Here is a 24,997-nt window from a genome sequence, read left to right on the forward strand (position 1 = left end):
GGGAAAAAGGGTGGGATGGTGGTGTGGTTTTGTGTTGAAATGGTGTTACGTCCCCAGCTCGCTTAGGGTAAAAGGGAAGCATCACGAAACCAGGTGTTCTTGGTAAGAGGTTGATTTGAATAATAAACTCAAAATAAAGATGATTTAACCAAAAATACAGGCTCTTAAAACCAGCTATTTGTTCAAAATAATGCTACACAAAACGAAGGCCACAGATTATCACAGTCATAGCGCACTATGGAGAGCACCGAGAGACGTCTGATACAGATTCAGACCTCTCCCGTCTAACTGAGATGCACACACTCTTGTAAGAGTCCCCGGAAGGTGTGGGCAGGGATTGGTGAGTCGGGCCTGACCTGCTCCAATCCAGATCTTCGGTCACGCCTACCGGAGGAGGGACAGGAAACTGGCATCCAATGGCGTCCGGGCAACGGCACATCTCATATACATATAACATACACAGCTGAAAACAATCCCAGACAGGTTAACGAGCAGACAGCAGCAGCAGCCCAGTGTGAGAAAAAGTTTTTAGAGAGTACTTGTTCATGGACAAGTGAGTTTGGAAATGTACTTGTCCGAATACATTTTTCACTTGTCCAGAATGGACAAAAATTGGGGCCACTGGAATCTTCTTCTTCGCCATCGTATTTTACATTTTCCCACGGTTTTTACAACACCGCTAACGTAAGTGAGCGGTAAGATTTTACTGCATCACACATAGGGTTGGGTATCGTTTGGATTTTAACGATTCCGGTTCTGCTTTTCGATTCCGGTTATTTTCGGTTCTTGATTCCGGTTCTTTGAGAGGGTAAAAATAAGTCCCATGACAAACTGGGAGAAAAATATATCAAATCTGTATTCCTATTTACAAATCACTTCATACTGTTTAATTTCTTACGGTTATTGAATACAATTATATAAAAATAATCTCTGCATTGTTTAGTTAGTTCTAAGTGGTGCAGTTTGAGAATGTACAACTGGCCCAGTCTCCTCTGATGTTACACTGCAACCTGCCTGTGAGACACAGTCCAACCACACATGTCCAACACATAGGACATAACCTAATAATAATAATAATACATTATATTTATAGCCTATAGGCCTAGCGCTTTATAACAATACTGACATCCCTGTGCTCCTCCGAGTCTGGGGGTCCGGGGATGTGAGGACAGCGCGAGGACACAGGGAAACTGCTTCACTTCATAAAGGAAATGGCGGTCAATATTAACAACACATGAGCTAAAACACTTAATAACCTTAATTATTTACGTGTTAGAGAAAGAACATAAGAAAGTTTGACAAAGATGAGGCTGTTAAACGGGCAGCGGATCTGCTGTGTGTAGAAAGAGAGAGAGAGAGATGCTGAGCTGCACCGTGCAGTGATCAGCTGATACGGAGCATAGAGAGAGAGAGCTGTGGTCCGGCTCGGCCTCGCCTCCTGTCCTCACAACTCTTATTAATCCCGGTACCGGACAATTGTTATTTGTTCCTACTCGGAACCGAGTTTTGCTTCCCAACCCTGCCACTGTGCTTCACTTCCCGCCCCGCCCCGTCTAACTGTACAGAAAGCGGCGAGATGCATTTCCTTAGGAATCGACAAGCAGAACCGAAACTAACATTTCTAAACGAACAATGGCGGACACGTACAATTTGCGAATGAGTTCTGCCTTTTGTAAACTGAATTTATCAATAATTTGTCAATAAATCAGGGCGAAAAACGTCACTTGTCTGCCGGACAAGTCAATTGAAAGATCTACTTGTCCGATATTGTAAATAACACGTCCCGGACCGTGGGACGTGTACTTTTTCGCACACTGCGCCCCCCCCCCTTAAGACACAAACTCACAGTTTTGTTAACCATGCCTACCACTAAACCTACCTAATAATTCTGAAGGACTAAAAGACTCGAAGGAAATCTCTACACACAATACACATAACGACCAGGGTCGTAACACCCCCCCAACTAAAAATCAAACATTTCCCCCTAAAAAAAAAGTTTGACCTCTCAAGGACTAACGGACTCTGAAGGACTCTTAAGGACTAACAGACTCTGAAGGACTCTTAAGGACTAACAAACTCATAAGGACTCATAAGGACTCTGAAGGACTAACGGACTCTGAAGGACTAACAAACTCATAAGGACTCATAAGGACTCTGAAGGACTAATGGACTCTGAAGAACTATAACGGACTCATAAAGACTCTTAAGGACTAACGGACTCATAAAGACTCTTAAGGACTAACGGACTCTGAAGGACTCTTAAGGACTAACAAACTCATAAGGACTCATAAGGACTCTGAAGGACTAACGGACTCTGAAGGACAAACAGACTCTGAAGGACTATAACGGACTCATAAGGACTCTTAAGGACTAACGGACTCTGAAGGACTAACAAACTCATAAGGACTCATAAGGACTCTAAGGACTCAAAATGTGCCTGGCTGCTGTTTGCGTTTCAGCGACAAACAGTTGGCGATGACATGCCCAGGTTCACAACAGTAAAACACTCTACACCACAATACGATCCGGCAAACATTTCTTAAATTCTTCTAACAGAAGCAATTCTCGCAGAGAAGCAAAATCATTCGCTTTACATGTTGTGACCCATTTATCGGACATGCTTCCGTTTTCCCTGCCGAACTCCACATATTTTTGTCAATCTCACGGAATACCGGAACCAAAGAAATATTTCTGCTAATATCAAAGCCAACAGAATTCAAGTTAGTGGAACTGGATGTCATACCTGCGGGTGGGGCTGGTGCGTGTGTCTGCGCATCCAGCTCCAGCTTCCTTATTTCCAGCTGAAACTGTAGCTGTGCCTGCCCGTCCCGCTCCTTCGCCTCTATCTCAAGACGTGCTATGCAGACTTTAATCCTCACCACATCTTGAGAGCCATCACTTGCAATTGATAGTGCATCGAATCGAGGAAGTGTACCCGGCGTCTCCCGCTGTGTACCTTCCTCATCCTGCCCTCCCGACGCGCCAGCAGCCAGGGATTCCCCATCAAGCTCCTGTGTGAACTCTATATGGGCCATGGTACCGTCAGACACAGCCAGCTTTGATTCGCCGGACAACTTAAGGACACCCCGTTCCACCAACTGATCTATGACCTGAGCCTTAAGCTCATCTTTTATTACATTTTTCTTTACCGTGAGACTAAAATGATCTGCGATCTTAAATAAATGGTCTTTTCGACACTTGTCTATTCCTTCAAGCGAAGAACATAATTCAACTGACTCACAGCCAAATAACGCCATTTAACCTAAGCTTACAAATGTACCATCTGATTCGAATTTATCAAATTACCAACATGATTATCCCGGACGAGCCCCCAAATAAGTTACGCCCCCAGCTCGCTTACGGTAAAAAAGAAGCAACACGAAACCAGGTGTTCTTGGTAAGAGGTTGATTTGAATAATAAACTCAAAATAAAGATGATATAACCAAAAATACAGGCTCTTAAAACCAGCTATCTGTTCAAAATAACGCTACACAAAATGAAGGCCACAGATTATCACAGTCATAGCGCACTATGGGCACTTAAGGCTAAAATAGTGAGGCGTCTCGCACAAGTTCGACGCCGTCACAAATCACAGAATACACACTTAAGCACACACCCTAACTAACCACTGTAGCATAACTAGCACAGAGCTACACAGAACATAAGGAGAGCACCGAGAGACGTCTAACACAGATTCAGACCTCTCCCGTCTAACTGAGATGCACACACTCTTGTAAGAGTCCCCGGAAGGTGTGGGCAGGGATTGGTGAGTCGGGCCCGACCTGCTCCAATCCAGATCTTCGGTCACGCCTACCGGAGGAGGGACAGGAAACTGGCATCCAATGGCGTCCGGGCAACGGCACATCTCATATACACTGAACAAAAATATAAATGCAAGACTTTTGTTTTTGCTTCCATTTTTCATGAGATGAACTCAAAGATCTAAAACATTTTCTATATACACAAAATAACCATTTCTCTCAAATATTGTTCACAAATCTGAAAATATCTGTGATAGTGAGCACTTCTCCTTTGCCGACATAATCCATCCCACCTCACAGGTGTGGCATATCAAGATGCTGATTAGACAGCATGATTATTGCACAGGTGTGCCTTAGGCTGGCCACAATAAAAGGCCACTCTGAAACGTGCAGTTTTGCTTTATTGGGGGGGTCTGGGGGGGTCAGAAAACCAGTCAGTATCTGGTGTGACCACCATTTGCCTCACACAGTGCAACACATCTCCTTCGCATAGAGTTGATCAGGTTGTTGATTGTGGCCTGTGGAATGTTGTTCCACTCCTCTTCAATGGCTGTGCGAAGTTGCTGGATATTGGCAGGAACTGGAACACGCTGTCGTATACGCCGATCCAGAGCATCCCAAACATGCTCAATGGGTGACATGTCCGGTGAGTATGCTGGCCATGCAAGAACTGGGATGTTTTCAGCCTCCAGGAATTGTGTACAGATCCTTGCAACATGGGGCCGTGCATTATCATGCTGCAACATGAGGTGATGGTCGTGGATGAATGGCACAACAATGGGCTTCAGGATCTCGTCACGGTATCTCTGTGCATTCACAATGCCATTAATAAAATGCACCTGTGTTCGTCGTCCATAACATACGCCTGCCCATACCATAACCCCACCACCACCATGGGCCACTCGATTCACTACATTGACATTAGAAAACCGCTCGCCCACACGACGCCACACACGACGCCACACACGCTGTCTGCCATCTGCCCTGAACAGTGAAAACCGGGATTCATCCGTGCCAACGTGCCAGACGCCATCGAATGTGAGCATTTTCCCACTCAAGTCAGTTACGACAACGAACCGCGGTCAGGTCGAGACCCCGATGAGGACGACGAGCATGCAGATGAGCTTCCCTGAGACGGTTTCTGACAGTTTGTGCAGAAATTCTTTGGTTATGCAAACCGATTGTTGCAGCAGCTGTCCAAGTGGCTGGTCTCAGACGATCTTGGAGGTGAACATGCTGGATGTGGAGGTCCTGGGCTGGTGTGATTACACGTGGTCTGCGGTTGTGAGGCCGGTTGGATGTCCTGCCAAATTCTCTGAAACGCCTTTGGAGACGGCTTATGGTAGAGAAACGAACATTCAATTCACGGGCAACAGCTCTGGTGGACATTCCTGCTGTCAGCATGCCAATTGCACGCTCCCTCAAAACTTGCGACATCTGTGGCATTGTGCTGTGTGATAAAACTGAACATTTTAGAGTGGCCTTTTATTGTGGCCAGCCTAAGGTACACCTGTGCAATAATCATGCTGTCTAATCAGCATCTTGATATGCCACATCTGTGAGGTGGGATGGATTATCTCGGCAAAGGAGAAGTGCTCACTATCACAGATATTTTCAGATTTGTGAACAATATTTGAGAGAAATGGTTATTTCGTGTATAAAGAAAATGTTTTAGATCTTTGAGTTCATCTCATGAAAAATGGGAGCAAAAACAAAAGTGTTGCATTTATATTTTTGTTCAGTGTACATATAACATACACAGCTGAAAACAATCCAAGACAGGTTAACGAGCAGACAGCAGCAGCAGCCGTGACACCCCCCCCCCTTAAGACACAAACTCACAGTTTTGTTAACCATGCCTTGCCTACTACTAAACCTACCTAATAATTCTGAAGGACTAAAAGACTCGAAGGAAATCTCTACACACAATACACATAACGACAAGGGTCGTAACAATGGATAGATCCTGTCAAAACATGAAGGTCAAAACTATTATATTTAATAGTTTATTAACATATTTTCATTGTGAACTGTATGAGAGCAAAACATATCTCATAGTATAACAAGTCAGAAAACGTTTCAGAATTTTTTTTCAAAGAATAGTATGTCATCCAAAAGTATGGTTTTTAAAAAATCATACTTTGCTATTTCATTAAAAAGTCATAGTTAGTATAGTATTTCATTTCAAGTAATACAAAATGCCATTGTATAGTATTTCACAAAAAAAAGTAAGTATTGTACACAGTATTGTATGTCATACAAAAGGTCATAATCTATATCTTCATCATCGTTAAATACAAGTAATTACAATGTTACGGTAATACAATGTCATAAAAAGTAATGGTATGATATGTCATAAACAGGTCATAAAAAGGCATTTTAAATGTAATCAAAAATGTCATTGTATATATATATACAGAGAGAGTTTAAGAAATATGTATTTGTTTAGATTGAACAAAAGATACCATTAGAAGTATTTTGTTTACCAGTAGGTAGTGTGTGTAAGTAGGTCATAGTAGCTGGGTTTCTTAACTTAATATGTCCCTAAAACAGCATTGTACAGAATAATGAGAATAATTTTAAGCATTGAGGCTTTTATCAATGAGGTTAAATTGCACTGGATTATTATGTATTCAGCTTTTGAATCTATTTGAATCTATTAAAACGTTCTGAGGTAAAAAGTCGAGGAATGGTTTTGGTCTCCACAACTACAAACAAAAATATAATATTAAAGATAACAAATCAATACATAAAGTGTTTTGATGATGACATCACTTGTCATTCACATAATTTTCATACTCACCAAACCATGCTGTACACACATGGAAGCATATGTTTCTTTATCAACATGTGTATATCTGCCATGTTTGTTAAGAGCTTGTCACATGACAGTTGGGTTTGTTTTGAAAGGGATTCATTTCCAAATTCACAGACTAATGTGGACATTGTGTGTGACTGACTGACAGATAGACAGACAGACAGACAGACAGACAGACAGACAGACAGACAGACAGACAGACAGACAGACAGACAATTAAACAGGCGGCAGCTGCTCTACTGCTGCACCAACTTCAGTTACTTGGAGACAAGAAGACTAAACGAGTAAAGACGCCTACTGTATCTAATGTCTGTGTTTGTATGCGTGTGTGCGAGTGTGTGTTTGAATGTGTGCTGTGTGTGTTTTGCTTGTAGGTGCCAAGTGGGCATGCTGTTGTTATGTAAAAGTTAAAAAGAGAACAGAGGAGAGAAAGGGGGGGTTGACATGAAGAAAACAACTCTTTTAGCGTCTAGCGTAATTTGAAGAGGAAGATGAAGAGAGAAAACAAGACAACAACTCTGTGTGTGTGTTGGATCTAGTGTAAGATACAAAGACTTCAGAGCAGTTAACCTGCTGCAGTGGAAACAGACAAGAATAATGAAGAGGTTCTGAATAATTAACACACTGGCCAATTGTTTTTCTTTTATTAATTTACTTTTTACTGTTCTTTTGTCGGCGTACTTCAAAGCTCAGCTAGTATAAATAAACCCAGCATGTTATGGTGAGCAGACGCTTGCAACAATACTCTTTATTAGATGAATTAACCGAGTTCTAAGCTCAGCGTAATTATGCTTCTTATTCTCTTTTCCATTGGCCTTGAGTAACAACACATTCATTAACAGTCTCTGTGTAGCTGGATATTATTATGATGTTTAAAACGTCTGATGGTATAAATCAATTAAATGTTCCCCCCACTGTCCACACACACACACATCTCAAAAATAATTGGGGGCTCTAAAAGTAGCAGGGAGTGGTTTAATGTTTATGCCTTTGTCCACTGGTTATTGTCTTGTATGCTGTGAAAGGCAACCTACTGCTGCAAGCCGGTAAAAGTGTACACATTTATACCATATTTCATGGGTTCATATTTTCTTTATGTAGCTCATCAAAAAATGTAAAATGTTCGCATTGGTCGTTGCCTTGTAAATGAAGCCCTTGTACAGTTTTAATAAGAGGAGGTGGATTCACACCAGTGTTAACTTGTGTGTAAAACAGTTAACTGTAGGTGTTGAATCCGTTTTTAATAAAGGAATTTGTGCAAAAACTGTCATGGTGGCCATTCACATCTGCACGAATGTTTCATGTCATGAACCGTTCACTAATAGTGACATCATGATGCAATGGCGGTTATTAACTGTTTCTCATCATCTTATTTTGGTTGGGAGTTTTAACCACAAAAGATGAAACATGGTTTATAAAAAGTTATGATTCTTGAACCACAAATTACTTCAGAAGCTTTAAAAAAACACCCGTCAGTTAAACACACTTGTAGGGCATGTTGGAGTTCGGTTTTACATTGTTAAAAGTATTTGTCGGTTAACACAGGGTCAATAGTATAATGAAATATACAGGACAAACAGCTCAAATCAAGTGAACATAATGCGAATAGGATGTCAGAAAAGTTTGGAAGACATAAATACATTAAAATATATATCTTAATACAAATGCACAAATATAATGTTGTGACATTGCAAGGGTTAAAAATGTAATAGTAAATCTCCCTAGAAGTTGTTTTTCTCCTTTTTGTTCCGAGCTCAAGTTGTCTGTAATCTTTTTTTAAAGTTGATTGTATAAGTTTGAGTGAATGACAATTAACAAATACAAACACACAATCTTATTTCAGAATTTGTAGTACAAATCTCATAAAGCGAGCATCATCTAACAGAGAGACCGTAGCGCTGCCTGAAAGTTGTCTGCGTATGACACTCGCCAGTCCAAATCACTGTGACTCACATCACAAGTGTTCACACAATGCCAATACTAGTAGAGTTTGGACAGTAACCGTTATATTTAGTTGTGCCTCTGCCTCACCCTCTGAATCATCCTCCGTCATTTGTAGGCACGTCAGGTTATTCTAAGAACTTGTTTTAGCTCCAGAAATGTCAGAGGCTATCTTCACACCTACCTCTACTGCAGGAACATGGCTCAGAATGTGTTAATTATACGTATTAAAGCAGCTTCAGACTACATTGAAATATACCATCTAAGACTTGTCTCATATCTGTTTCGATTAAACCAAACCTTTTTCATTAAGGGCATTTTCTATTTTATTTGAGGACACACTAATAACCTCTCTTTTACCATGACAACTGTTGTTCAAGCTTTTTTTATTTAAACATATCTTAGAAGTTAAATAAAACAGAACTGAGGTCTGAAGATCTGCTTTCGTCTTTAGAAAAGGTAACACTGCGCACTGGGCTGTAATATAAACATTTTTTTAATGTAGTAATTTGATGAGTCAAACCCACAACAAAACTAATTGATAACAATCTTTATCACCAATTAATCAAATCATAAGCTGGAACAATATGTTGGCATAATATTAATCGGCAACAATTTTGATAATCAATTTATCTTTTAAGTAATTTTTTAGACACAGATTTGGTAATGAAAATAGTCGGTACTAGAAGCATTACACTGCTCCTAGGATGGGTTAAATGCAGAGGTCAAATGTCCCTGTGTGTGCTGTGTGCATGTATGTGTGCCCATTAAAGAGGGTTTCATCCTCCAATTCTATTCTATTCATTAGTTGTAGCCCAAAGATATTCATTATTTTTTAGATAAAATGCCCTATTTATCATGTTTTTTTTTTTTTACAAAACAGGCTGTGAGATGCAGGTTTTGTAGATGAAATGTGTTTGTGTATTGGGACTGTGTGTGTGTGTGTGTGTGTGTGTGTGTGTGTGTGTGTGTGTGTGTGTGTGTGTGTGTGTGTGTGTGTGTGTGTGTGTGTGTGTGTGTGTGTGTGTGTGTGTGTGTGTGTGTGTGTGTGTGTGTGTGTGTGTTTTGAGAGTCTGAAGGGACGTGGACAAAGCTTTACCTTGTAGTCCATGTGATCCACCGGCTGGGTGCTGAGCTCTTTTATGTGTGTGTTTACACACACAGTATACTGGAAATGCGCTTTGCACAGCATGGCACCTCACAAATCAAAGGACTGCTGGCACGCGGGGCTGTGGGTCTGTGAAAGCAGCAGTTTTTGGTGAAGAAACTCTTTCTTTTACCTTAAGTTTGTGAGATTCACTGCTCTGTGTGATAAGCTGTCCACAGACCTTCATAGACCTCTTAATGTTTTTATTCTATGTTTCTCTTCAGTTCTCTGTCTTTCAGTTTCGCTCTCACCGCGGAACTTTCTGACTCTCCGTCACAGAAGTTCAGGTTGCCTAGCAACAGGGTCGAGCACATCGCAGCGGGTTGCCACAATGACAGTCGCTAGGCGGGAGCCTGGCAACAAAGACATCAGGTGTTACTTCCCACTGCTTGTCTACGGACACTTCCAACGACCTCCGACAACTGCAGTGTGTGTGTGTGTGTTCACCTCTGCTCCAGTTAGCAGCAGAGCCTCCACTGAGGCTGCTCATGTCCCTTCTCATCTGTAATTATGTTGAAGTTTGTGTGTGTAATGTGTGTGTGTTTGTTGATTTCTGCTTGAGTGATCAGCCACTCAGTGCAGCTCACAGCGGAAGCTTTGCTCACGCCAGCTTGTCAGCCACAAAGGAAGACACACTTCTGGGTGGTTGGTCTGGTCAAGCTCGGAAATGACACACACACACACACACACACACACACACACACACACACACACACACACACACACACACACACACACACACACACACACACACACACACACACACACACACACACACACACACACACACACACCACATTCTTAATAAATTACAGCATTTAGCTGAGATGAACCTTGTAAGAGAGACAAAAGGCAGAGAGGACAATGATCTGAAGTTAGGTTTGGTTTCTCTGTACTTTGACTATTGATTCTCCTCTTATCTTAATTTGTTTTAATTCCCCCTTGTTCTCCCCTCCCTGTACGAAGGTCTGTATGTTGATGTTGGCTGCATGTGTGTGTGTGTGTGTGTGTGTGTGTGTGTGTGTGTGTGTGTGTGTGTGTGTGTGTGTGTGTGTGTGTGTGTGTGTGTGTGTGTGTGTGTGTGTGTGTGTGTGTGTGTGTGTGTGTGTGTGTGTGTGTGTGTGTGTGTGTGTGTGTGTGTGTGTGTGTGTGTGTGTGTGTGTGTGGCGTGTTGCTGGCAGCAGCAACAAAGTGAGAAAACCAACTGCAGCACACTTTACCAGTCATAACACTGCAAACATGCTCATGAACAACAAAGACGTCATGTTTCCTCACCTAAAAACAAGCTGTTTAAGGACCTGTCACTGGCAGACATGAAAATGTGTGATTTGCTGTAGAAAAAATATGTTGTGTGAGATTTTACCAGGAACACATCCTAGAGTGACTGGTCCAGTGTAGGAATTTGGAGTCAAGAGGTCCCATGATATGGGAGCTATTGAAAACATTTATAGACTTTTCAAAAACTGCAGAATTGTAATCGACAATGCTGCATTGACTTGGATTCCCCTGGTCACACTGCATGGAAGCTGTCATTTATTTCAAATGATCACATGGCACACACTATGTCTGTTAAATCTCAGCATGCTGGCACCTCGCTGTGAGCATTTTCTACTCTTCCTTAAGAGAAAAGTATCTGTCTAGCATAGATGCTTGGTACTTTTTTGCATTTAAGAAATAGTTTGGCCTTGATGTTGGTTACGAGGTGGAAGCTGGACTCTATCCCCCTCCTTCCCCCTACCCCCTTCATGCGGAGCAAGTGAACATGAGGAGCACGTTCAGCATCCAAGACTGACCCCACATAAAAACTATAAATGTAACAACCACCGTAGATTTGCATCGTACTCTGGACTTGCACTTAAAGACATTATTATGTTTTAATAATCACTTATAAAATGAACCAGCAAATTCTATTGTTGATATTATATTTCATACTGTTATTTACATTCTTTATTCTTATTTATCCTTTTGAGATTTTGTACCTGTCCTATCCTGTGTTTCAACTTTAATCCTGTTTCTGCTTTAACACCTGCATTTCCTTACGGGGATCAATAAAGGTTTATCTTAGGCTGCGGCCACACGAGGACGAATTCGGTCGTTTGCGTTACTGTTTAGTGTCATATAGACCGTTCGGCCACACGAGGACGACCGAATACGGCACTAAACAACTGAGGAAACGATAACGGGTCCCAAGGTGGATAGAAAGGCATACGCAACTCTCTGGGGGGTCAAACGGCTCCGTGTGTACGCCCGATCCGAACATTTTCAGATCACTGATAGTGATTGCGCAATAGCCCCGCCTCTCCCCATCTCTTCTGCTCACCTCCGCTTACCCCGCGCCAGTGCTGAAGTGTTTCGCCACCAACAACAACAACAATGGCGGATTGCAGAGTTGCTATCGTGCTCCGGACGCTATTGACCATGCTACAGTTGTTTGTGCAACATCTACAGCAATAATGATGAGGCAATAGCCCCGCCTCTCCCCACCTCTGCTGCTCACCCCCACGTCAAAGTAAACTGCACCCTGAATTCAGATTATTTATCTTTCTCTCGCGAGTGAAGTCTAATCTGACAGGACGGAGACACGCAGCTCTGCTCACCTGCAGCTCCTCCCGCTGCAGCAAAACACACACTTCAAGTCAGATCATCAGCCTTAGCTATTTTAATGACCTCTCAAACTCCCTAAACTAGTTATAAATATGTTTATTTTTAGTCGGCCGGGTCACTGATTACTGGATGAGCTGCTGCATGAGACAGACACTGACGCTGTCCGAAGAGAGGGAGGAAAAAGAGAGGCTCCGTGTATTTTATCATTATATTATATAGAGTCGTTATTCATTTGTTTTAAAGCTCAATAAATAACAAAGAAGACCTTTGACCGGCACTTTTATAATTTTGTCCGGAAGATTTAAACTTTAATACACGTTGACTGGCGAAAAACTCTGCCCGGTTCCCTCGGCCCCCACCGCGGAGAATAAACAGAAGGGCAACCATGACAACCATGCTTCTTCGCTGCTTTTGTGGAGGAAGTTACAGCACCACGTACAGGCTCCTGCATGTACTGCAGCTTCTCCAGCGGTTGGAGCTAAACGGAGCTGTCTCGTGTGGACAGACACTATCCGGATGACTATTGCGTGTGGACGGAAGCTTGTTTGCGATTGCGTTTGCGTTAATCCTATGCGTTTAGCCGTTTTCGTCCTCGTGTGGCCGCAGCCTTAAGGCCCTGACACACCAAGCAGTCACCAGAGGACTAGCCGACGCTGAAGTCGGCTGTTGCCTGGCCGTGTTCTCCTGCGTTTTGGCCATGTGTCGCACGGGAACACACCGCACCGACTTCAGTGCGTGAGTGGCAATAACTCTCCTTACCAGCAGGCGGCGGTAGTGTGTATTCGTCATTCAAAAGAGGCAACAACCGGAAGACAGAGAAGAAGAACAGACCGTGATATAAACAACAACAAATAGCGTGTGCGTTCCATTTTCCCTCTCGTCCATCTAAAACATATTTCGTGCGGCACTGGAGCTATCAGCCATTGCAGTGTTACTTGTGGAAGACATTCTCAAGCAACAGTCTCTCAAGAAGCGGAAGCGAAGAATTAGGAGAAACCGCACTAAATGGGTGAAGTCATGGATACTACAGCGAGAAGCTCATGGGGCTTTCCCGAACCTGTGTCGAGAGCTGGAATTCAATGAAGTGCCAGATTTCAGAAATTTCGCTCGGCTTTTTCCTGTGCAGTTCCACATGTTGGAGGAACTCATCACTCCAATCATCCAGAGGGAAAACACCAACTACCGGGATTGCATCTCCGTGGGGACACGTCTGATGGTTACGCTGCGATTTTTGGCAACAGGTATGCAAGCTAAAGATGTTGCTATATTTAAAATTGCAGCACTTTGTATATTATTGTATATTTTGCTTTAGTAAATAGTAGTACCGCAGTGTAATGTAGATGTACTAGTGTAAGTACAAAACCAAAGTACTGCTTGGTTGCTTGAGAATTTACCAAGGGATCAATAAAGCGTTATCTTCTTCCTATAATAATGCTTGTTAAAATATTTCATTATTATATTTTGTATCATTTGTCTGAATCTTCATAGTAGCTAAAGTAATCAAACTATAACCTGTTGTTTTGTAGCTAATGAGTGTTTTGTTCAGCTGCTTGTGTAGATAACTCAGTTATGTGTTTGTTAATATTTGCAGGGGAAAGCTTCAGGAGCCTTTCCTACCAGTTCCGAGTGGGAGTGTCTACCATCTGGCAATTCGTTACTTACTGGTTTTACTGTGCAAACTCTATGTAATACAGTGAGGTCTGTAGGCATTTGAACAGCAAATGTTTGGTTTGCCATATGAAGCATGGGTCTTAAAAAATATATGTTTTGTTTTTCAGTGCCCAGACACAGTGGAAGAGTGGCAGCAAGTAGCTGATGGATTCCAGGCTCAGTGGGACTTCCCAAACTGCCTAGGTGCCCTGGATGGGAAACACATCAACATCCGCCCGCCTCCAGGAACTGGATCAACCTACTTCAACTACAAACATACATTTTCAATAGTGCTAATGGCACTGGTCGACAGCAACTACAAGTTCTTGTATGTAGATGTAGGTTGTAATGGGAGGATTTCAGATGGTGGTGTGTTTGGTGGATGCTCACTGCAGGATGCCTTGGAGAATAGGACATTCAACATCCCTGCACCTGCACCACTTCCTGCTTCTGACCAGGCGGTTTGTTACCACATTGTGGCAGATGAGGCATTTCCCCTGAAAGAGTACCTCATGAAGCCCTATCCGAACCGCAGGCTAGCTGTAGAGCAACGCATCTTCAACTACAGGCTGTCACGGGCTCGGAGGGTGGTAGAAAATGCCTTTGGCATCCTAGCCAACCGTTTTCGGGTCTTCCTAACCACCATAAACATTCAAGACACTGCCAAAGTGGAGGCCATTGTTTTGGCTTGCTGTGCTCTGCACAACTTCCTGCGCACAGAGAACTGTAGCACATACATGGCGGGAGTTGTTGACCAGGAAGGACCCGATCATGGCACTGTCCCAGGAAGCTGGAGACAAGACCCTGACCTACGGCAAGCCACCCTGCCACCCACCACCAATAATCCAGCTCGAGCCAAGCATCACAGGGATGAACTATGCCAATATTTTAACGGTATCGGTGCAGTGCCTTTTCAGTGGGATAAGATATAGCACCATAGTTTTCTTTCATGGTGGTTTGGCTCATAAAGGGGTTGTGTTGTGATATTTTCCTCAAGATTTGGTAAAGTGTATTCTTTGAATGCATATTTCAGTTCTGCCCGCTCTGTATTAATGTCATGTGGATTTTCCTGTCATGTTCACAGGTTATCATCATGTAGGCGTTGATAAAAGCTCATTCTAATGTTGTGTTATGTGTGTATGAAGGTACGAAATAAAGTTTAGCATTGCCTATCCTGCTATTTGTGTTTATTCTTTTAATCACACAGCGATAAGAAGCAATAACAATGTGCTTACATAACTGTCAGTTGCAGCCTTAGCATTAGTATTGTTTATAGTAACAGCTACAACATTCTTGTTTTGCTCGATCTCAGTGCTGCATTTGATACTATCGACCATGATATCCTATTGCAAAGACTAGAGCACTTAGTTGGCATACAGGGAACTGCTTTAGGCTGGTTTAGGTCCTATCTATCTGAACGCTCTCAGTTTGTACGTGTTAACGATGAATCTTCCACGCAAACCAAAGTTAGCCATGGAGTGCCACAGGGCTCAGTGCTCGGACCTATTTTGTTCACACTATATATGCTTCCGTTAGGCAATATTATAAGGAATCATTCTGTAAACTTTCATTGTTATGCGGATGATACTCAACTATATTTATCAATCAAGCCTGATGAAATTAATCATCTAAATAAAATTCAAGACTGCCTTAAGGACTTAAAAACGTGGATGACCTTAAACTTTTTGATGTTAAACACGACCAAAACTGAAGCCCGAAGAATCTACGAAACAAATTATCTAAAGATATACTAACTATGGATGGCATTAATTTGGCCTCCAGTGAGACTATAAGGAATCTTGGTGTTATATTTGATCAGGATTTATCCTTTAACGCCCACATAAAATCAATTTCAAGGACCGCCTACTTCCATCTACGTAACATTGCAAAAATCAGGCATATCTTGCCTCAAAACGATGCAGAGAAACTAGTCCATGCATTTGTTACTTCTAGGCTGGATTATTGTAACTCTTTATTATCAGGGAGTACCAAGAAGTCAAGTCGCTTCAGCTAATTCAAAATGCTGCGGCTCGTGTACTAACCAGAGTTAGGAAAAGGGACCACATTACTCCTGTTCTGGCTGCCTTACACTGGCTCCCTATAGAACACAGGATAGAATTTAAAATTCTTCTTCTCGCCTACAAAGCCCTTAATGGACAGGCGCCATCTTACCTTAAATAACTCATTATACCCTACTGTCCTACTAGGGCATTGCGTTCCAAGAATGCAGGGTTGTTGGTTGTTCCTCGAATCACCCTATCCGTTTTTAAGAGTGCGCTTAAGACCTTCCTTTTTGATAAAGCTTATAGTTAGGGCTGATTAGATTCAGCCCCTAGTTTTGCTGATATAGGCTTAGTTTGTTGGGGGACATCTTACTTCTTCCTTCTCTCTGTCTATACCTGTGTACTCTCCTGTTCCGATTAACCCAGCTTCCCCAAATGTCTTTCTTTTTGGTGTCTATATACGCTGGGATCCGGAGTCATGGATGATCCTGCGGTCCTGTGTCCTGGATCGCGAGCGCTGGATCTTGAGTCGTGGCTGTGGTCCTGGATGGATATCCTCGTGGATTCATCTTCCTATTATACACACATGCATTTCCAAACATTTGGACTACCTATGTTGCAAATGTATTATCTTTTCAATTTACACACGGCATCTATTGCACGTCTGTCCGTCCTGGGAGAGGGATCCCTCCTCTGTGGCTCTCCCTGAGGTTCCTTCCATTTTTTCCTTTAAACTGGGTTTTCTTTGGAAGTTTTTCCTTGTACGATGTGAGGGTCTAAGGACAGAGGGTGTCGTATTGTCATACTGATATTCTGTACACACTGTGAAGACCACTGAGATAAATGTAACATTTGTGATATTGGGCTATATAAATAAACATTGATTGATTGATTGAACATTAGAATACTTCTAGGCAGATTGAGGAGGATAATGGGAGAATTAACAGAGGGGCAGAAACATAAGATATCAAATCAGTGTAAAATAAGCAGCAAGAGCAAAGCATAAAGTGGGATCAAATAATGCAGATATATATTTTATATATATATATATATATAGTAATCCCAACCGGCCACCTTGTTTATGGTTTGATTCAGTTTTAGTAGAATATAAAATACATGAATGAATGATGAAATGAGCACAAAGTGCAGACATACTATCATTATATTGAGGTACTTGAGACTAATCCTGCAACTGTATAGTTCTGCTCCACAACAGTTCGAGAATGAAGAAACCATCACGTATGAAAGGCTACATGTGAATAGTCGGGCAGAAAAACGGCTTGCACATTTACATTTCAATCTTGAACAATGAACAGCGGTAGACAGTATCTCATTTAGTATCATCATCCTGCGCTTCGCCGGAAGCCTTCGAGTGCTGAGTGTGCTTGGCCTCTCTCCGAGCGGTGCCGGTGTGGTGCAGATGGTGGATTCTGCCAGGGGAGTGCAGGGCTCAGCATCAAAGTGGAAGGACTCCTCGGTGGTGCTGGTCGAGGTTTCACTGCTGGTGCCACCGGGGGTTGATTCTGCAGCCACCGGACATTCCTTACATTTTTTTAAATAAATTCACAGTTAGTTGGATTTAATACCATGGCTTCTTAAAACTGTTTACTAAGCATTCATAACAAAACAATACCCTGAAATGTGTATGCCATTAGTTTGGGGTGTGGTCAAGTGTGAGAGGTACATTGTGATGCTCTATTCAGATGCTAAAGACATACTTCTAGAAGATTCAGAACACTACAAAATATAAGACATATTTTATCATGTATTATTATTAGGGCTGTCAGTCGATTAAAATTTTTAATCGCGATTAAACGCGTTAACTTGACAGCCCTAATTATTATAGGTTAAGATAAAAGCGTTATTGATCCCATGGTGAATTTCATAAGCTACCCAGCAGTATATCATGTAATTTCAATTAGCTCCTCCTTTACCAGCTGCAACATTAAGGCGATGAGCACATCAATAATTAATTAATTAATTATTATATTTAACACTGTAACCACCAAATGAATGAAAATAATGTTTTTGTAAATGAAAGAAGCGAGAAACACTTATTTGTACTCAACAAATAAAATAGTTACCGTGATGGTGAGGTTCGAAGTACTCTCCTTCCTTCTTGTGTAGGGCTCTAAAAACGGCAGCCTGGTTATGATCCACTGCTGTCTGCCCGTCCTTTGTGCTCCACAACTACCCGAAGGGGCAAGTTTCCTGTACCGGGTGTACTGGGTTCGCAGAGAATCCCAATTCCTCAGCTCTTTCTCTGAAGCACACAAATAAACGATGTAAGCATTGTGGCTAGTTAGCATGTCCAATTCATATCTATATGCAGTGCCAAACTGCACAGCTAGCAACAGCTAGCAACAAGATAACAACAAAACACAAGGTTGAAATAACAAATTACATTTCACGTTAACGTCACTGTAAGCTGGAAAACAATAAAAAGCCAACAGTATCTGCTAAAGAGCTCAATTGATGAAAAAGATAATCTTACCCGAGAAACCAAGTTGCGTTTCAATCTCTCGCCAGAGTCCGGTTTTCACTACTCGGTTAGAGTATCTTTTCTCCGTAATATCATACAGAGCTGGCCTCTCCTGGATCAAGGTGATGAGTAGGTCTTCGTTTGCATCATTCCAGATCGCCATGATGAGATGAAAATGAATAGCAGTCTGTGTGTGCCTTCTTAAATCATTTGTTTACGTCCCTCACTTCCGCCTCGCTTCTCATGCACTGATTCGCTAGCTGAACAGCCAATCAGAGTGATTAGTTGGTCCGACTGCCAGACCCGATGCATGGCCGATTCAACATGTTGTCCAAATAAGGCGTGTCACGGTCGACGGTGCGGGACACACCAACCTGACTACGGCGCCGCGAATGCCCGACAGCCTCTGACGGCCTCTGACTCCCAAAATCGGGTTGGTGTGTCGGGGCCTTTATGTCTCCTCACCTTAAATTGATAAGAGTTGCAAACCTAGGAGTCTGAAGTTTCTTATTAATCCCCTTTCCCCCTAAATGAATACGCCCAACCGTAACCATTTCCAGAAAGCAATACCAACATCTAATTTGGTTGATTTAGTGACTCAGCAGGTGCTTTACCAAAAGGGGCACTGAAACAGTTAATTCAGGAAGTGAGCAGGTCATGACATCATTTCCTCCACTGCCAGTACAGGAAGCAGGAATGCAGCTGTCCAGTTTCCGCTCTGGTTCAGATCACGTTTGACAGACACAACACCCAAAGGAGCCAAATACAAATAACTTTGACTGGATAGGTAGAATTTTGTAGAAGGTATCTTGTATAAAAAGTGCTATAAAAAGACACAGTAGAGTTTGTCTCAGACATGAGAATACAAAATGTTTTAGTATAGGTCATCATTAAAGAATGCCTTAAAAAAGTCCTAGTATAGTATGTCGAAAAAAGACAAGAATTATCATAAAATGTCATAAAAAGTAATAGTATAACAACAAATGTGTTTACAAAACATATTCAAGTCATCAAAACATCAAAGTATTTTACTGTATGCCATAATTAAATCAGATAATGCCAGAAACTGTACATGTATTTTCCAAATCATAAAAAATGTGTGGTATTTTATGGAATACATGGCAAAATATAAAGATATGTAGATTACACATAGATTTAAATTAGATGTAGCCAAAAAAAATAGGGACACCAATACGAACTCTTATATAGTAACTATAGTCCAGAGATCCACATAAGAATCGGTAGAACTAAAATGTCTGCTTCCAACAGTGTTGGGAAAGTTCACTTTCTACATGAACTAGTTCAGTTCACAGTTCACATATTTTAAAATGAACTAGTTCAGTTCATAGTTCATAATTCAAAATGTTGAACTAAAGTTCATGGTTTCAAAAATGAACTAATTTATAGTTCATAGTTATTTTTTCAATACGTTGCTGCGAACTATTATTTGTCTCCTGTACGATGTTAATGGGCCATTTCAATTTTTACAATATCCTCAGAGGGCCGTACAAGTTATTGACCTCTGATTAAAAAAACTAAAATCACAGCCCATTCATTTCATTCTGTGCAAAGAAAAAGCAACCTCTTAATCCAGATATCTCACCATGACTCGCGTATGCATGCACGTGCACGGTGTGGCGTGACCACCAAAACAGAAAGATCTGGACACAAGATGTGTGCAAATGTATTTAGTTTAGATTTTTTTTAAATGTTGAAGTTAAAAGCATCAATCTGGTGCACTTTGAGAGCAACATTAGGAGATCGATGGACACATCTCTCAACACCCAGATGAAACAGAACTGTAAACAGATTTACTTTTAATTTATGGATATTTGACAAATCACTCCCCTTTCAAACTGTATTCTTCTTTATTAATAACTGTCATATAGTATTTTATACCTGTTTACTTTATTCTCTTATTTTTTTTATAACTATAATGATCATATAAAGATGTGCCTTTACCTCACTGGTTGTAGACAAAGCTTCTTATATTCGTTAGCATAGCTAGCTAACCAGATGCTAATGATAACAACAAAGTTATTGACTGTATGACAGATGAGCAGATCGCCTCTGGGCTTTCAACTAAAGACACAGACACGCAGAAACTGCGGCATGTGTATGGACTTTCTGCAATTTCTGAAGTGCTGGAGTGGCGTTCTGGTGCTCTCCGTCAGAACTGCACCCCTGTCAGTCGAGACATATACCACGTGATGACACGTTAGGCTCGTGTTGTGTTCAAGGACCCTGATCTTGGCCAGGAAAAACAGGCACTCGCTTGTTTAATTTGTTTGCGGTCTAGATTTCTTTCATTTTTTTATTTTTTGCGTGTGTTTATAAATTACCTCGAGGGCCGTACCAAATTGTCTCGCGGGCCGTATACGGAGGCCGGAGGTTCCCCACCCCTGCCGTAGACTCTCACTCTGAGCGAGTGCTGCTGCAGCTGCTCTCGGCTTCGTCCATACTAATTCATGCATTCATTCAATGCTCGCCGGTTCCGCGGTTCCACATTGTTTGTTGTGAGGAGTCTGATATATTTAGTATATTTATATTTTAGTGCGACAGCCAGGGGTGACAGGCGCGTACGCGTCACAGGCAGCTTGCTGTTGCCAAATTGGGTGGTTTTCCGCATTATTTTGAAGCCTGTTTACGGTGTGTTTTAACTGGGTTTTCGGCTGAAAGGCATATGAAATCTGGCACACTTTTGAACGCCGTTATAATACAGTGCTGAGAATGAACGCACTTTTGAACGCCGTTATACAGCGCTGAGAATGAACGCGTTCTCAATTACGTTCATCTAGCGGAAATACAGTACGTTCAGTTCACGTTCGCCCAAAATATGAACGCGTTCATGAACGATCGTTCATTGAACGCGTTCAGGTACATCACTGGCTTCCAAATATAGATGAGATGCAATCTGTTTTTTGGGCAGCAGAATAAACTCTAGTGCAGTAGCTGCTTCTGAGATGGAAGGTCAAGAGAGCGAGCTAAAACCACTTGGTAGCCCACAGATATTGATTTCTCCCACAGCAAACGTACAGCAGGAAAACATCTGGGGATGTTTCTGTGTGTTTTAAATCTACTTTGTTTTACACAATATCTGGCCTCTGTCCCCCTCGGACCAAACCATACATTCTGCAGCACTCTCCTCTAGTTTCTTTGTGTGCTGATCAAAGACAGCAAGACTCTCCAGACGGAGGGCACAAACACAAAAGTCTAAAAAACACTGTGAGCCATCAGACAACAGAAGATGCTTGAACACAGGATGTGCTGGCACTTGAAGAAGGTTGGTTCGTCATCATGGCAAGCCGATATGCAGCCGGCTTTTGTCTGACTAAAACAATGGATGCTTCTGAATCAGTGTGGAAACGCACGTACGCACACGCACGCACGCACGCACGCACACACACCATGTATACATCACTTCAGGGGACATTACATTGACTTACATGCATTTCCTGGAGACTTATCCTAACCTTAACCATAACCAACACATGCCTAACCCTAACCCTTAACCTAACCCTAACCCTTAACCTAAACCTAACTAAGTCTTCACCCTAAAATTAATGATTCCCCTCATGGGGACCTCCAATTTGTCCCCATAAGGGGAGCCAGTCCCCACACGTGACTATGTAAACAGATTTAGGTCCCCACAAGTATAGTAATGATAGAACACACACACACACACACACACACACACACACACACACACACACACACACACACACACACACACACACACACACACACACACACACACAGGACATACTATACAGTACCATGTTTTTTTCCGACATACTATACCATCTTGTTTTTCCTCATATTTTCGACAGCCTACTCGCTTTGTATAACTTTTGTATAATATGCTGCTTTTATTTCTTCCGATATTTCTCTGATATTTTTGACTATACTTTGTCATTGTTTCTCGTATTTTCCACATTATAAACTAAGTATTTTTATTTTACATTTTTGAACATGTATCGGTGCTTTTCCTTATATTTTCGACATAGCCTACTATACAATGTTGTTTCTTCTTATTTACCATGCAATTTTTTTCTGATATTTTCGTCAAACTAAACTATGCTATTTGTTCTCATTTTATCAACATACTATATCGATTTTTCTCATATTTTCGACATACTATACTATGTTGTAGTGTATGTCTTTTCCCATAAATGAAAACATTCTACATCAATCCATATATCACTCAGACTCCTTTTGTTGACTATTAATTTCCCCCTTATTGTGTCTCTTTTCTCTCAGACAAATAACATCATGCTGTTGTAATGTGATCTGATTGTATGCTGGCACCACGGCTACTGTCTCTCACCAGTTTGGGCTCCAGCAGCTCAGCCAGCGAGACTTTCCTCCTCAGGGCTAACGTTCAACTGCCTGTCCCCACTGCACAGAGCCAAATGAACCGTGATGCTAATTGTCAGTCGGGGCTGGCTGTCTTTCTTCCACTATTTCCCTTTATTCCTCAATAGGCTTCTCCCACACTGTCCCAAGATCCAGCCGTTTCTGTATATATCTATACTGTATATGTTCTCTCACTTCATCTCCTCCTACATTTATTCCACTTGGTCTGTCCCATTTCTTCCCACATTCTTTATCCCTCCCTTTCTTCTTCCACTACAGCTGCTGATCTTTCTTTACGCTCTTTTTGTTGCATGGGTTGCTCTTATACTGTATACTATTGTCCCCGTTTGTAGTGTGGTTAAAATAAGCTTATGATGATAGACGAAACGAAACCATCATCATTAATCCATCTCCGTCAAGGGCACAACTGAGCAAAACAAAACAAAACTTCTCAGTGTTGATGGAGAATATTTAAAGTGTGGTTCATACTGTCAAATGGATTTAAATACTCTGACGCTTGGGATTATGTTGATTGATGTGGGCGAGTGATGAAGGACTATAGGTTCTAGAGAGGGGGTCCTCAGTGGGATGGCAACACCGGCACTGAGATCTTCCGTTGGGACGCCCCGCAGTCGGGGAGCCCCAGGCATGTGTCAGGGCCAACCAAAGGCAAATCAACGGCCAAGGACGTGCTGCTGTTAAAATTCTGAAGTGTGCTCCGTTTAATGTGTGACCATGTAAAGGCGAGGACATGTAAATGAGCAGTTCCAGTGTGCACATGTATGAATTGTTAGTTTAATGGCCTACTGGGGTGCTAGGATTAGTTACGCAGTCAATCTGTTAATGGCAGAGGAAGCAGCGTGTGCACCATTGTTTCCTTTGCGATGTCTGAATATCTTTATGATGCCACGACGACGGCCATGTGATGGTGCTGATAAGTGAGCAGACAGAAAAACACACCACAGTTTGATTCTTCACATCATTTTTTTCCTGTTAGTTTATTTTTTTCAGTTGCTTAGAAAAACAAACAAGAGCTCACAAGATGACCCACTATTGCCAATCTACAGCTTTTCAATATTCATGAGCATATGCAAATGAAGGGGTGTCTCATTCAATCGTCGAGTAAGTCATGTGACCCGAGCAGAGGGGTCTAAGGGCACGCGGGGTGGGGGGGGGGGCTCCAGAGCCACAGACGAGGGGGCGATCCCCACCTGCCCCCATCTGCTGTGAGAGCCAGTCGCTCTTTGCATAATGAAAATACACCGTGGGTCTTTTTTTCATTTGCTAAAACATGGTAATACCACACTTACACAGCAAGCTAGGTATCACAACGGTTTCATGTCTTGAAAAAACCCACCAGATGGGAAATATATATAAATGAGCTAAATATAATTTAATTAGAAACCTAGAAACAAAACAAAGACAACAAAATAAAAACAATAAAACAAATAACTCCTTAAGCAGACACACACTTACAGACGATTAGGCTGCACCTCAGAAAAACATTTGTGAGCATTATTCACCTTTCATCTAACTCATCTTCTGGGTTGTGTTTCTACCACACAGGATCTTAATTCTTGATGCAAGACAGAGCAAATTATATAAAAAAACACTTAAAACTGCCCACAGAGATTAAATGGGAAACTAAGTATGGATGTGTGTGTGCGTGCGTGTGTGTGACGACTCCCAAAACAAAGAGCTATTTCCTGAAACAAATGCATGGAAATGCCAAACTCTAGCCACACAACCACAGTCTTCCTGTGTGCAACATCTCGGTTGCACTGTCCTCCTCGATCCCAATGGTTTTAAATACTTGTAAATATACTGTAAGCAGATTATATATAAAGCCCATTTACAAATGGTACATGATTGGCTTGGTACGTCGATATCATAATTTCCACAGGAGCTGGAATAAGGGTCACGTAAGACTAGCTAATGAGGTCATACAACAACATTTCTTCTTTTCCTCAGTGTCATCTTCAAATACACGTCATTTTCCTGGAAATCAAAGCAAATACAGTCAATGTTAAACACTTGCAAAATGTCCACTGCAAAGAATGGCTTGAGTAGGAGAATCTTTTTTGAAAGAAGCATTTCACTTCTCTTTGTGCCATGCTCTTTTTAGTGTACTTTGGACATCATTTTTTTTTCTCTCAACTGATTTTTTCTTCAGCAACACAACGGTTTATATAAGTCCAACATTTTTTTCCCTCAGCATGCCCTCTGCTGAACCC

At 41.8% G+C, this 24,997-nt stretch overlaps 1 long non-coding RNA gene and 1 pseudogene across 1 annotated transcript; one reads left to right on the forward strand and one right to left on the reverse strand.

Moving 5' to 3' along the window:
• The first annotated feature begins 3,310 nt into the window (after positions 1-3,310).
• LOC139434905 (uncharacterized) lies at positions 3,311-15,061 on the forward strand (annotated as a pseudogene).
• A 1,959-nt stretch (positions 15,062-17,020) lies between these two features.
• On the reverse strand, positions 17,021-18,541 carry LOC117456683 (uncharacterized). Its single transcript, XR_004553266.2, has 3 exons — positions 18,420-18,541; positions 18,010-18,188; positions 17,021-17,467 (listed from the first exon to the last, which is right to left on the reverse strand). It is a non-coding gene; the product is annotated as an uncharacterized lncRNA (long non-coding RNA).
• Positions 18,542-24,997: the final 6,456 nt, after the last annotated feature.

Source organism: Pseudochaenichthys georgianus, chromosome 12, assembly GCF_902827115.2.
Source record: "Pseudochaenichthys georgianus chromosome 12, fPseGeo1.2, whole genome shotgun sequence".
Lineage (NCBI taxonomy): Eukaryota > Metazoa > Chordata > Actinopteri > Perciformes > Channichthyidae > Pseudochaenichthys > Pseudochaenichthys georgianus.